The following is a 13,682-nucleotide window of genomic DNA, read 5'->3' as shown; positions in this document are numbered from 1 at the left end:
AGAAATGTTACCAATAAAATGTCGAGAAAATATCACTCCAATGATTAGATTATAAAAATTCTGACTTCTATCTTACTAGTAGACTCTCTTCCTTTTGGCTTTGATGAACCAATCTGTCATATGGAAGGGCTTACATGACAAGCAACTAAGAGCAGCCTTCAGATAACCACTAGCAAGGAACTAAGGCCCTCAATATAATGGCCTCTGACAAACCGAACCCTGCCCACAAATATGTGAGTTTAGAAGCAGATCCCTCCCCAGTCGAGCCTTCTTTGGTGACCCAAGCCCTTGCCAACATCTTGACTGCAGCCTCATAAAAGACCCAGAAGCACAGGACATAGCCACGCCATGCCCAGTTTCCTGAATCGGAGAACTGTGAGATAATACATGTGTGTTTTAAGCCACTAAATTCATGGTGACTTTTTTTTTTTTTTTGCAATTATTGATAATAATACAGCTCCCAATTTACAGATGAGGCATTTGAAGCTCCTAAAGTTCAGACAGCTAGAAAATAGCAGAGACAAGAGTCATACAGAAGGCTATCTGGCTCTAAAGTCTAAATTCTTTCTACCATATCATACTACCAGTTTAAGGTACTCTAACTTAAATATTCAATAGTAGTCCCATGTAACCACTGCCAAATAATATATTCATAATAAATGGCATAAATTAATGTGAATAGTTTTAAGCAACTATACACACAATAATTGTTTCATCTCAAAATTATTTCTACAATGATTTAGGCAAGACATATGCTTACTCAGGCAAAAATCTATAAAGAGATTAAGTCATGCCATTAGTCAATAACAGTAAAGAAAAGAATCCAGTTATCTTTATTCCTAACCTACTTACATACAGTGTCCATATTCCAAACCTTCCCATGAGATATAAAAGTGTAACTGTCACTTCATAAACAAGATTCACTCTTCAGATCACTTGAGTATTTTGCATAGTAATGTCTGACATTAAATGAGTCCTTCATATACCTTAATCTTCCTCTGAAGAAGAACATATAATTAACACATTTGAGTTCATTTTCTAATGGTGATGTATTTGTATGACTCCTTCATCCTTTTTTCTTATTTTCCTGGGCTCTGAAACTAATGACAAACTTCAAGTTGTCTGGGTTTAGGGAAGAACCATTTTCCCCTTAAGAAATTTCCTGCTCTTCAGTTTTGCAACCTTCACTCTTACAATTATTACCACTGTCCAGTAAACGCCCAAGTTAAGTAAGCCAGTAGCATTGAGAGAAAAAGTAATATGTAACTACTTGGCCAGAAGTAGACTAACATTTGATTTAAGGACTTGTAGTAAAAAGCGGCACTGATGCAGAATAGAAAGAGCAGGAGCTTTAAAGTTAAACCAAACTTGTTTCCACCACTAGATACGGTATCTGGCACATGGGCACTCAATAAATTTGAGTTTCTTTCTCCTTTCTCACACCCTCCCTCATTCCCCATTTTTTTCTCAATCCTCCGGTGCCAGTGAAGGAACTTCAATAATAAGTAAATGAGTTGGCTCAAGTCAACTAAAATCAGCAACTAACATATCAACCTCTCTTAGTTACCTACACAATAAAAATGAATAGTTAACCTACTTTCTGACACTTGCTGGAGAGGTTAATCTGGATATTACAAAGAAATATGTATAAACACTGACTTTTTCAAATATAGTTTCCATAATTCAAACTAACATTAAAATACTGCATAATTGTCCATAAATCATAATGTATTAACTCTTTATGTTGTATAGATGAAGCATTATTACGTTGTGGAAAGGACAAAGGCTTTGAGTCCTGGCTTGACTCCAAGTTACTTAACCTCTCTGGATGTGTTTCCTCATCAATAAAACCAGGATAATGGTATCTACCTTACAAAGACTTGCTGATTAAATAAGATTACACATGATGTAAAGTTTCCGCACCCTTCACTTTAATGGCTAAGGAAATATTAGCCCCCTCTCCTCTTCATCTTACTCATCACTTTTCAAAGGCCTTCCTTCAAAAATAGTTTCATGTCCCTCCTTACCCCCAAAATGTGGAATAGTTAAATACAATGATAGGAATCAATCAATAACATTGTATTGTCTTTTAGAGCAAATAATAATTTAGGTCATGATAACTGGGCTTACAAATATTTTAAATTTGAAAACTTCCATTTTACTTTGATTTCACATATGCTTTTTTCCCTAATACAAATGTACCAGCCAGTAAAGTTAAGGGATCATTTACCTGCTTGCATGGATCAAAGGTACACTGGCTAAGTGGAAATAAGATCAGACAACTTGCTCTACAGTCGCTGCCTCAGTAGTCTCCTTAGTTGAAGGGCTTTTACTTGTCTTTTTCCTCTATCATCTTTACTTCCCACTCAAGTGATTTGGGAGTAACCAAGGTAATAATTTCCTCTCATGAACTATTATTATGGAGCTAAAGAACATGTATAACATCCTACTCAACTTCTTTCATCCATCTTAACTCTGGTTGTTTATTTTAAGGCTGATTTGGTCTTCACAGAGGAAGCAACGATACTGTGCTCCCTTCATGTATTTAACTTTTATACGTGAAAATTAACTTCTCATTTCATTTGCCATTTATTCTCTCGACAAACATTTAGTGTCACCTACTATATGCCAAGAACACTACTAGGCTGTAAGCACAAAGGTTTCCAGATCATTTATAAACTTTGTGAGATTAGTGTCCCAAGGTGCAATTGAAAACACTCAAAACTCACCTATCAAGAAGACCAAATGAGCCCAAAGTAAAAATACAAAATATCATTCAAGCCCCAAATTACATATAGTCCCAAACTGTTTTTTCCAGATGGCAAGTATAAAACATTATCTGTATTATAACTTCTCTCCTGAAAAGCAGAAACACCTTTTTCTTCTGAGGCTATTACAAAATGTTGATAATCAACTGTCTTTTGGTAGAACCAAGAGAACTATCCAACTCTTCTGCCTTTCCTACTTCCCCCAAGAAGGTGCTATTAACTTTCTTAATATGTTAACTCTCTTTATTTTCTCATAAAAGTCACACACAGGGTAGGATTTGGCATAGAGGCCCATCCTAAACCACTAGTAGCTACTAGTGGTTGCTAAGGAAATGAAGAGGAAGTGGTAAGAGTAGACAAGAGTAGAAATTAATCTTATACATACTGGCCCAGACATGAAAAGTATTAAAATATTTCAGGTCTTGAGGTTAGAGGTTTTTCCCCTTGAGCATCACAAAAATATTAGTACCACAACATAGATTTCATTTGCTGCCATTTGTGGCAGATGAATGAATTTGATTTGTTTGAAATCAAGTTATTTGCCTCTATATGCTATTCTACAAAAATCCAAAACATCAATGATCACATTTAAGCACGAAATTAATATAAACCAGAACTGCAGTTACCACTTTGGTGAAACACAGGAAAACAATTATTTCCAAAATTAATATTCCCAATTTCCTTCAACTACACCAGTTTTATGTTACATTTCTTTCCCTGTCATGAATTTAAAAAACTGTCATTCCTACATTTTGATCTAATCAACATAAGCTTAAAAAAGGAAAGAAAAGAAAATTACCACAACAAATTTGAATATAAAAGAATATGTTGAAATCACACTCCAGTGTCTTTTTAAAAGTTCCAAGCAATGGTTCAGTTTCCCCTTTCCTCCTCCGTTCTGCAATTCCCGCCCCCCCCCCCCATCCTACTTCGCCCAGACAGAGGGTAACAGTCTGAGCTGCCCTGGTTGAGTTGATCCTAAAGTTAACATTCAGCAGCCCATTTCCAGACAGCAGCGCTAAATCTATTTGGATAAAACGCGTGTGACCCAGACAGTTGGCATTTGGCCCAAACGCGTTGCACCGGCAGCTCAAATAAAAACAAGAGTAAGAAACTCACTCTCTTGTTCCCTCTCAGTGCGCTTTTTCACTCTCTTTGCCTCTAGTACAACAAGGAAAGAAATTACCAAAGACAGGAATTGTAGTACACATTATCAGAAGGCAGCTTTCCAAACACCCCTCCAGCACTCCAACTGCCCCCCCAATCCCTGAACTTTGATCCCATATACCATATATACAGACATACTCAGATATTCAAGGCTCCGGAGGGTTATGAGTCTAGCACGTCGTCCCAAGTGGCCAAAAGTAAATCAAAAACACACGCTTCCATCTCTTTGATTAGCCTATTAAAAGCTTAACATATCCTAGAGCATCGGGGCTATAGCTAGCACATTAATTCTGCCCTCTGAGCCTAGGCATAAAATATGCACTTGTCTGACTACTTAAGACACTGACATGAAACCATAAAATGCAGAAGGTTTTTCTTTAAGAAAACTAGAAATCAGTTTAAAATACACATCATTATTACTTTCCCAATTAGTATCTGGTGATTAGTTAAAAGACCACAATAATCATAATCAAGTCATATTTCACAAAACATGTCTATTCGTATAATAAACGTGTATTTTTGCATCATAAAATACTTGCAAGACACAGATTTCTCCAACCCCCCCCGACTAGTCTGGAGTTAAAAAGATTTCTATCTGTAAAATGAGTTCAGTCAAGCTCACTCATTGCCATTAAAAACACACACACACGCACACGCACACATACACACACACACAGAAAAAGTTTTCTACGCGTTATTCGGAAGACAAGCAAAGCACAAGTTTTAATTAAAAAAAAAGCAAAAACGGTTTCATTGAATATTGTTAAGTCTTCCTTACCGTTTTCATCTTCAAATTCTGATAAAAAGTAAGTTTCAAACAATAGAGATTGCACTGGACGACTCACGTACTCTCTCTCCTCACTTTTTTTTTTTTTTTTCTGCCCCCCCTTTGCAAAGCCACAGCAGTCAGTTAGTTACTTATTCTGCAGCCAGAATAAAACCCTACAGTCTGGCTAAACCGGGCTTTAGAGAACGGACTTTCCGATTTGGCAATAAAAGAGATGCCATCAACACATCAGGCTATCATCCTGAGATGCTGCCTTTGCAAACCCCCTCTCTCTCTCGACCCCCCCTCTCCAAAAAAAGGAAAGGAAAAAAAGAAAGGAAGGAAGGGGAAAAAAGGCTTATTGGGGGTGGAAGTGGTGCCCTCTCTTCCTGGACAGCTTAGTGCCTTTGCTATGCAAATAACATGTGAAGAGCATCAAAAGGTATCAAGAGAAAAGAAGACAAGAGGAGCAGGAAGGGCAGCAAAGTTTTGTTGAAGTAGCCCTAGATCTCACTACCGGCCCCCAGCCAACTTGAATTGCAGCAGGAGAAAATTTTGGCAGCTTTTCCTCGGAGGCAGAGCACACTGACGTCAGTCTGCAGATGTGCCGGGTTGCGTCGGGTGCGCATGTGTCCTGGGTCGTCACGTGGAGGGGGAGGGGAGGTAGAGGTACAATCAGGGTAACCAACTACCAGCCATTCAGAAGGGCTTAGACAATGTCAACTTTTCCACCCTGTGAATGAGAGAAATTCTGGCCCTTCTAAACTCAGTCCCCTACCCCACTCCGCCTCTTTTTCTTCCTCCTCCTCTTTTTAGAAATTCTAGCCTGGTTTGTGATTAGTTGTTTCTTGGAAAAAGGAAGGGGGAGGGAGAGGATGAATGACTTTAGATGAATTAATGTCACTGTTAAGATCTCTGGTGTCCTTCTCCGTGTACTTTTCTAAGTCCACACAACAAAAATATTAAAAGTTGCACATAAAGTGTCTTTGAGGAAACTTAGAGCAAACTTAGATCAGTGGCAGATTTCAAGACTCAGTAGCTACATGTGCATAAAATGCCTGTGTTTTTTCAATATACCTCCACAAGTAAAATTGCCACCAACAGGGAGAGTAGACTAAAGTAAACTAAGACCAGCACATTTTCCATCTGATTACGGACTTCAGGTTATGTGGGGCTTTAAAAGAAGAAGAAAGAAAAAAAAAAGTGGGGGAGGAGGAGCGGGGGAAGAGAGAGAAGCTTGCATTATTTCCAGATGAGGGTGAGACTGGATGGCGTTTTAAAGTGCAACCGGGGAAGGCTACAAGTGGAGTGTATTTTTTTAAGTCAGTACATTGAATGAAACCTCAATGACTGTCCAAATGAAAATAAATCCAAAGTCAGACCCCCAAAAAAGGGAGCAAAAAACAGGAACCCTGCTGCGATCTCAAGATAAACAAACAAAACCTCAAAACTGGTTCTTCAAGCTTCCCAATCCCACCGTCCCACCCTCTCTCCCACCCCCACACCTCCGTACACACCAGCTGCCAGTCCACACTTTAAAGGATAAAACACCACTACAACGTAGCACTTTCACTTTCATTTGCTGGGAGAGAGCCACTGGCATTAAACTGGGGAAATGCCCAAATATGTTTTCCATGTCCTAAGCAAGCAAACAAAGTCTGGCACACAAATCGGAAACAGGAAAAAATGTGAAAAAAGCTCAGGACAAATGTTGCCTTTCAGCGGTGTAATCTGCTGCATCATTTATCTGTCTCTATGGTTGAGTGTAGGGTAGGGAGAGGTTTAAGAGTTTCCGAAGCTGAGGTGGGGGGGGGGAAGGGGGGCGGGGTATTGACGCCTTGAAATTCCAGTCGGTAGTTAACGCCAAGTCAATTTCCGATGGCCAGAACCAGAAAGGGGAATTGGACCGGAGGGAAGGGGGTGGGGAAGAGGACCTTTCTGAATACCCGCTCTTAAGTTTCAAGCTTCTGCTAACATTATTGCTCATTTGACATTTTTTTTTTTTTCTTCCTACACCGGAGGTAGTAGGTGTAATTCTTCTGGTGAATACATGAATAGTTGGCTAGAAGAAGGCATGAATCAGACAGAGAACGTCCAAGAATACAGTTATTTCCATTCTTTTCCTGAGGGTTGAAGGGGAAAACTTTTGTCTATGGTCTATAGTCCTCATCTTGACCTTAATCAGTAGTATTTGGCTCAGTGCCATTTAAAACTAGAAATACGTCCTGTGGTTGGCATTGACAGTTTTAAATAAGGAGGATTCATATGGAGATAGATGATATATGATTGATAGACAGATAGATGTATTTGCATTAAAATACATGGATGACCAATCTCCTAGCAATAATTGTAAACACAAAAAAATAAGTAAGAAGAGTGGGCACAGAGCTGTTTTTGCATGAAACGACCCTTTAAATAGTTGTGAACTTTATCCTTAATTTTAAAAAACTGGTATTAGATAGATACAGCCAGCACAGGAAACTAAAGTTAAGGTGTAAGCAGTATCATCTCTACAAGTTACCTGAAAAGCTTTACTCTCAACTAAGACAAACTCCCCTAGGAAGTATCAACATTGTAAAGGAAAGGAGCTTATTCAATGAGAAGTGGACATTGGCTAATTACTTATTCAAACAGTGCCATCCTGCGTCTAAAAAGAGTAATGAAAATTTCCAAAAGATTCCTTTCCTCCAAACGACTGAGTTAAGAAAAAACGGTATGAATAAGGTAGAAACATTATTAGCATTAGAAATGAAGTGTCAATTTAGCCTTATATTGTGTGTGTGTACATTTAACTGCACTACAGAAAATTCAAACACTTAAGTAAGGAGAGAAATAGTATAATGAACCCCAAAATATATATAATCCAGCTTTAACAGGTGTCAACACATGATCAATTTTTTCCATTATTTGCTCCACTCCACTGGATTATCTTGAAGCCAACCCCAGATAACATTTCATTGCAACCATTAAATATTTACCTATGTTTCTAAACTATAAAGACAAAAAAATAATAACCACTACTATATCACTATTACTCTTAAAACATTAACTTACACCTAAAAAAAAGCTTTGCTAGCAGTCTCCAGAAGCATTAATAAACCAAAGTACACAGAGCCCTTTCAGGAATGGAATAAATGGAAAATTGGGAGAGGAAGGAATGTGTATGTATGTATGCACAAATGTCTGTCTGTATGTATGTATTTCAGAGATTGAAAAAAAAAGAAGCAAAGACAGAAGAGTTTGAGAGCCCAAGGATAAGGACAGAGGAACTTTAGAAGTAAGAACAGACTTTTAACTTGCAATTTTTAATGTGTTAGCATGTAAATTAGATTTAATTATTTTATTTTTATTTTTAACTTAGATTTTAGGCAGTTAACATACAGTGCGATATTGGTTTCTGGAGTAGAATTCAGTGATTCATCACTTACATACAATACCCAGTGCTCATAACAAGTGCCCTCCTTAATTCCCATCACCCATCTAGCCCATCCCCTACCCACCTCCCTCCAGCAACCTTCATTTTGTTCTCTATTGTTAAAAGTCTCTTATGGCTTGTTTCCCTCTCTCCTGTTTTCCTTTTCCCCCTTCCCATATGTTCATCTGTTTTCTTTCTTAAATTTCACATATGAGTGAGATCACATGGTATTTGTCTTTCTTTGACTGACTTCTTTCACTTAGCATAATACACTCGAGTTCCATTCATGTCGTGGCAAATGGCAAGATTTCATTCTTTTTAATGGCTGAGTAATGTCCCACTGGATGGATGGATATATATATATATCTCACATCTTCTTTATCCATTCATCAGTAGATGGACATAGATTTAATTTTTTTAGTTAAAAACCAAGGCATTTCTTAAAATTAGACTGTTTACTTGTATTTTCAGAAAATGACATGAATTCGGATTTCATGCTGGCTTGGAATTACTAAATTGGATTAAATCTATAAATGTCAACATGAATAAATTATGTTGAAACACTGCAATGGCATATGTTGATTCAAACTGGGATAGGATGTACATAATATGGTTCAAGTTATACAAACTTAATACCACAGCAAATGTATATCCCAAACTTACAACAGCATTCACAGGAAGAACATACAGTTTCTTGAAGATCATAGTTACCTGGGGGAGAGAGAAAAGAACAGGATTAAGGAGGAGCACCAAGTGGCATCAACTAAATCTATAAAATTTATTTGAAAAACAAAACAACTGGAATTATCATAAAATGTTAATATGTTAATTCAAGATATAGAATGTACATATTATTTTCATCTCTGTATTGTGGGAATAATTTACAATTTTACAAAAAGAAAGAAAGATTACTTTTTTTTTAAAGATTTTATTTATTTATTTGAGAGAGAGAGCACAGGCAGCAGGGTCGGGGTAGGACAGAGAGACAGGAAGAAGCACACTCCCCGCAGGGAGCCCAACATAGGGCTCAATCCCAGGACCCGAATTCATAATCCAAGCCGAGGGCAGACACTTAACCGACTGAGCCACCCAGGAGCCCCAGGAAAGATTATTGTTATTTGTTATTAAAGTTAATCTGTCAATTTCAGAAATTTCATGATGCCAAAACAGTTTAAACTACTATTATTTACTTATTTATTTACTTTCCTTACTTACTTTTTTATTAGGGTATGAGATTAGTAGCAGAAAGGAAAAAACATATTGAAAAGAAAAGGTTGAATATAATTAATGGTTTATAACCATACTATACAAAGAATATCTAACATTCAAAATGGAAATGAAGCCAAAGCATACCACTGAGATAAAAACAAAACCCCCAATACTCTAATAACAATTAACATTGTACAAAGGGCTAAGAAGTATAAAAATATAAGTTTCCTTTTCTCAATAAATTCACAAATTGGAAAATAAGATTAAAATGTGATAAGGGAAAATGCAATCAGTTACATAATTTAGTGATATATACTGTCAATGCTTTGTGCTCCAAATGAGAGAGAACCCAGTGAGGTCTAAATAAGGATTTTTCTGACATCCATGTTGCCAGTCTGCTGGTCAATTTTGTGGTTCTTCCTTGAACTCCCAGCAACATTCAATTCAATTGATCACTCCCAACTTCTGGAAATGTTGTATTTTCTTCCCTTGGGTTCTGTCACACCATACTCTTCTAGTTTTCCTACTACCCCGATGGTCCTTCCTCCTTCTCTTCTCAGTTACTAAATATTAAAATGCCTAGGAGTGAGTCCTGATACCCATTCTATTCTTTATCGACTGATTTTTCCTTTACTTAATGTATGCTTTCCAGGGACTTTATAGACCATTTATATGCTAATGCTTTTTAAAGATTTATTTTTTTATTTGAGAGAGAGAGAGAGTGAGCAGAGGGATGGGTAGAGGGAGAGAAGCAGACTCCCTGATGAGTGTGGAGCCCAAATCAGGGCTCAGTCCCATGATCCTGAGATCATGACCTGAGCTGAAATCAAGAGTTAGATGCTTAAACGACTGAGCCGCCCAGCGCCCCATATGCCAATGACTCATACCTAAATGAACTTCATGTGACATAAACAGAATTCAACATGTTTGTCTGTTTTTTTCCATTTTCCAATTCACCAACTCTGGCCAGTATGGCTTTTTCAGTCCACTTTTCAGTTTATTAACATGTGTTCTACATACAGTTTCTTGAAGATCTACATATAATGTGCAAAGTTCTACATATAACTTGCAAAGTTTTGGTGGGAGAAATACGGGAAGAAATACGGGAAGTGTGTCTATTTCATCTTAGAAACCAGAATTCCTCTCTGCTATGATCCGAATGTTTGTGTTCCTCTTAAAATTCCCATGTTGAAATCGTAAAGCCCAATATGATGGTATTAGGAGGTAGAGCTTTTGGGAGATAGTTAGGTCAAGAGGGTAGAACCCTCATAAATGGAATTAGTGTTCTTATAAAAGAGACTTACAGATATCCCTTGCCCCTTTCACCATGTGAGGACATAATGAAAAGGTATTGACATGAACCACAAAGAAGACCCTCACCTGATCATGCTGGCACCCTGATATCAAATTTCCAGCCTCCAGAACTATGACAAAAAAAAAAAAATTCTGTTGTTTCTAAGTACCCAGTGTGGTATTTTGTTAGAGCAGCCTGAACAGACCAAGACTCTCTTCTTTATTGTTAAAACATTTTTAAAATATTTATTCTCTATTGTGAAGTGTCTCTTAAGTCTTTTTACCAGTATAATTTTTAGCTGGGATAAATGTCATCTATTTATTGATTTTGAGAGTATTCTTTATACATTTCAGATTTGAGTTCCTTGTTGGATATAGATACTGTAAATACTTTCTCGCATTCTATGCAATGCCTTCTAACTCTTTAAAGGAACTTACCGTTTTTCTACACAGAAATTCCTAATTCTAACATAGCCCATGTTAACTTTTTTTTCTCTTACTAGTTTAAGGCTCTTTATAAAGTTTCTTTATTACATTCAACCGTCCTGAAGTAAAAACAATCCTTTGTTCTGCTGCCATTAGATAATAAGAATACATATCATGCTCCAGTCAAAATGAACATGTTATACCCTAAATAAGCAAGAGGGAAATCCAGCTCTGCCTTCAAAAAAACCTTGAGTATTTCCCATTAATTAACTTCCTACCAAAAGATTATTCTATACTCCTGATGCCTAAAGGTACAGCACAACTTACGTGCATTTAGTATATGGTAATGATGTAGAAAAATTGATATTTTTTTCCACCATGAACATGCTAATGCAAACTTGGAAACCTTGTAGAGATTTTTCTTTTAAACATAGGCTGTATTTTTTATTTGAATAACCAGATGTTCCAAAGTGGATATCCTTGCAACATCTTTTCCAGAAACATTTTCTTTCTACGTGTCTTCCTTTCATAACTAATATTAAAATTTGTGTGCTTTCTTTTATCCCCCACCCTCCTCCTAAGTTAGCTTCTCTTCTTCTTGAACTCTGTTCGCTAACAGTTCTTTTAGGGACAGTATGCGGCCAGAAAGGTTTTCAGTTTTCATGTCAGAAAATTTGTTTTGTCCTCATTCTTGAATAATAGTTTAGCCAGTTATGGAATTCTAGGCTGATGGCCTTTTTACCCCTCAGCATCAGTATCTTTTATTGCAGATTGTTGCAGATCAAAGATAAGATTGTTATTTCTATTTTACTAATCTATCTTTTCGCTTTACTATCTTTGAAAACTCTTTCTCCTTGATGTTTTGCAGTTTCACTAAACTATTTCATGGTGTGGTTTTACCTTTATTTATCTTGCACAGTATTCTGTGAATATATTTTTCTGAGGATTTCTGTTGTTCTGCATATTGAAAAATTTTCCACTATTATCTATTCAAATATTTTACTTATTCATCATTCTCTCTATTCTTTTTTTTTTTTTTTAAGATTTTATTTATTTATTTGATAGAGAGCTCAGCAGGGACAGCAGGCAGAGGGAGAAGCAGGCTCCCCACCAAGCAAAGAGCCCGATGCAGGGCTTGATTCCAGGCCCTGGGATCATGACCTGATTGAAGGCAGACACTTAACCGACTTAGCCACCCACATGCCTCCCTTCACTATTCTTTGAGAACTTCTGTGTTGGTGGAGTTCCTCAACTTGTCCTCTTTATCCCTTATTTGCTCTTCATAATTTTTATCTTTCTGGGTGAATTCTTCAAATTATCTTTATTGATTTCTTCACTTGATCTTAGCCAAAAGGCCGAGAAGCGATTATCTTTATTGATTTCTTAAATCAAACTCTGACTTGATCCAGATAAGAGTTTATCTCATTTGTAGAAATATAAATTACCACATTTAATCAGATATGGGACTTGTAATTAGTTCCTTCTCATAACCAAATGTTTTCATTTGTTCCTATTTTTGTTACAATTTTCTAGCCTTATTTATTTATTTATTTATTATATTTATTTTTAAAGATTTTCTTTATTTGTCAGAGAGAGAGAGTGAACACAAGCAGGGGCAGCAGCTGACAGAGGGAGAAGCAGGCTCCCCACAGAGCAGGGAGCCCGATGGGGGACTCAATCCCAGGACCCCAGGATCATGACCTGAGCCGAAGGCAGACACTTAACTGACTGAGCCACCCAGGCATCCTCGTACCCCTTTTAAGATGGAAGAAATTTATGTTTTCAAACAACCTCAAAATATACATTTTAAGTCTTCATCAGATAATCCATAAACTTAATTTCATTGAAAGTGAATGTTCCTTTTGTGGGATGTTGCTACCAGGTAGGATACCTACAGTTTCAAGTAACATAAAAAATCTGTCTCAATTTACTTAACCAGAAGGAGAATTTATTACATATCATGTTCCCTAGTAAAGCACCTCTAGGGTCAACTAATTCACCAGCTCAATAACATTATCAGAATTTGTTCTCTCTCTTTTGTGAATCTGCCATACTAAATATGCCAGATTTGTCCATGGCAGCTCTCCTTATGGTTACAAAATGGCTAAAGAGTTCCAGATGTTCCATGCAGACCCAATAACATCCACCGTTAGAAAAGAAGTCATCTCCTCTTGTATATTTTTTTAACAACAAAAAAAAATCTATCCCTAAAGTTCCTCGGAAGACATATATATTAAGTCAAGATTGCACCAAACGTATTTCTAAATAAATCACGAAGAAGGGGATTCAGACAACCATGTTTGGTTTAGCTAAATACATGGCTGTGTAGACAACAGTGGATTATCCAAACGAATTTAGTTCCCTTACAAAGCTGGAAGATCAGAGGCAAAAAACAAAATATGCTGCCCTGGCTATCTTTGCATTAAATTCTTTCACTGATTTAACATTTGCTGTCCATGGTCATTTTACTAGGAAAACTGTTATGTTTATGGTTTGCCATTTTTATTCATTTCCTCCTCCTCTATTTTGACGCCTTTTTACCTAGGAGTTTTAAAATTGCTTTAGTTTCTCCCAATCCCAAGTCCATAACCAGTTATTATGGTGTTTAAACATTTCCATGATAAAATTATGTATTACT

The 13,682-nt window shown here is 36.9% G+C and overlaps 1 protein-coding gene across 1 annotated transcript in view; it reads right to left on the bottom strand.

Annotated features, from left to right (window-relative positions):
• Window positions 1–5,453, bottom strand: part of ADAMTS6 (ADAM metallopeptidase with thrombospondin type 1 motif 6) — a 290,816-nt gene extending 285,363 nt beyond the window's left edge. Inside the window, exon 1 of the mRNA XM_045794264.2 lies at window positions 4,714–5,453. The gene's annotated coding sequence lies outside the window, so the exon portion shown is untranslated. The remainder of the gene's footprint in view (window positions 1–4,713) is intronic.
• Between the last annotated feature and the right edge of the window lie 8,229 nt (window positions 5,454–13,682).

This window comes from Ursus americanus, chromosome 5, assembly GCF_024610735.1.
Source record: "Ursus americanus isolate L20-20 chromosome 5, mUrsAme1.1.p, whole genome shotgun sequence".
NCBI classification, from domain to species: Eukaryota; Metazoa; Chordata; class Mammalia; order Carnivora; family Ursidae; genus Ursus; species Ursus americanus.
The sequence above is the reverse complement of the archived record's forward strand: the minus strand, read 5'-3'. Positions and strand labels throughout refer to the sequence as shown.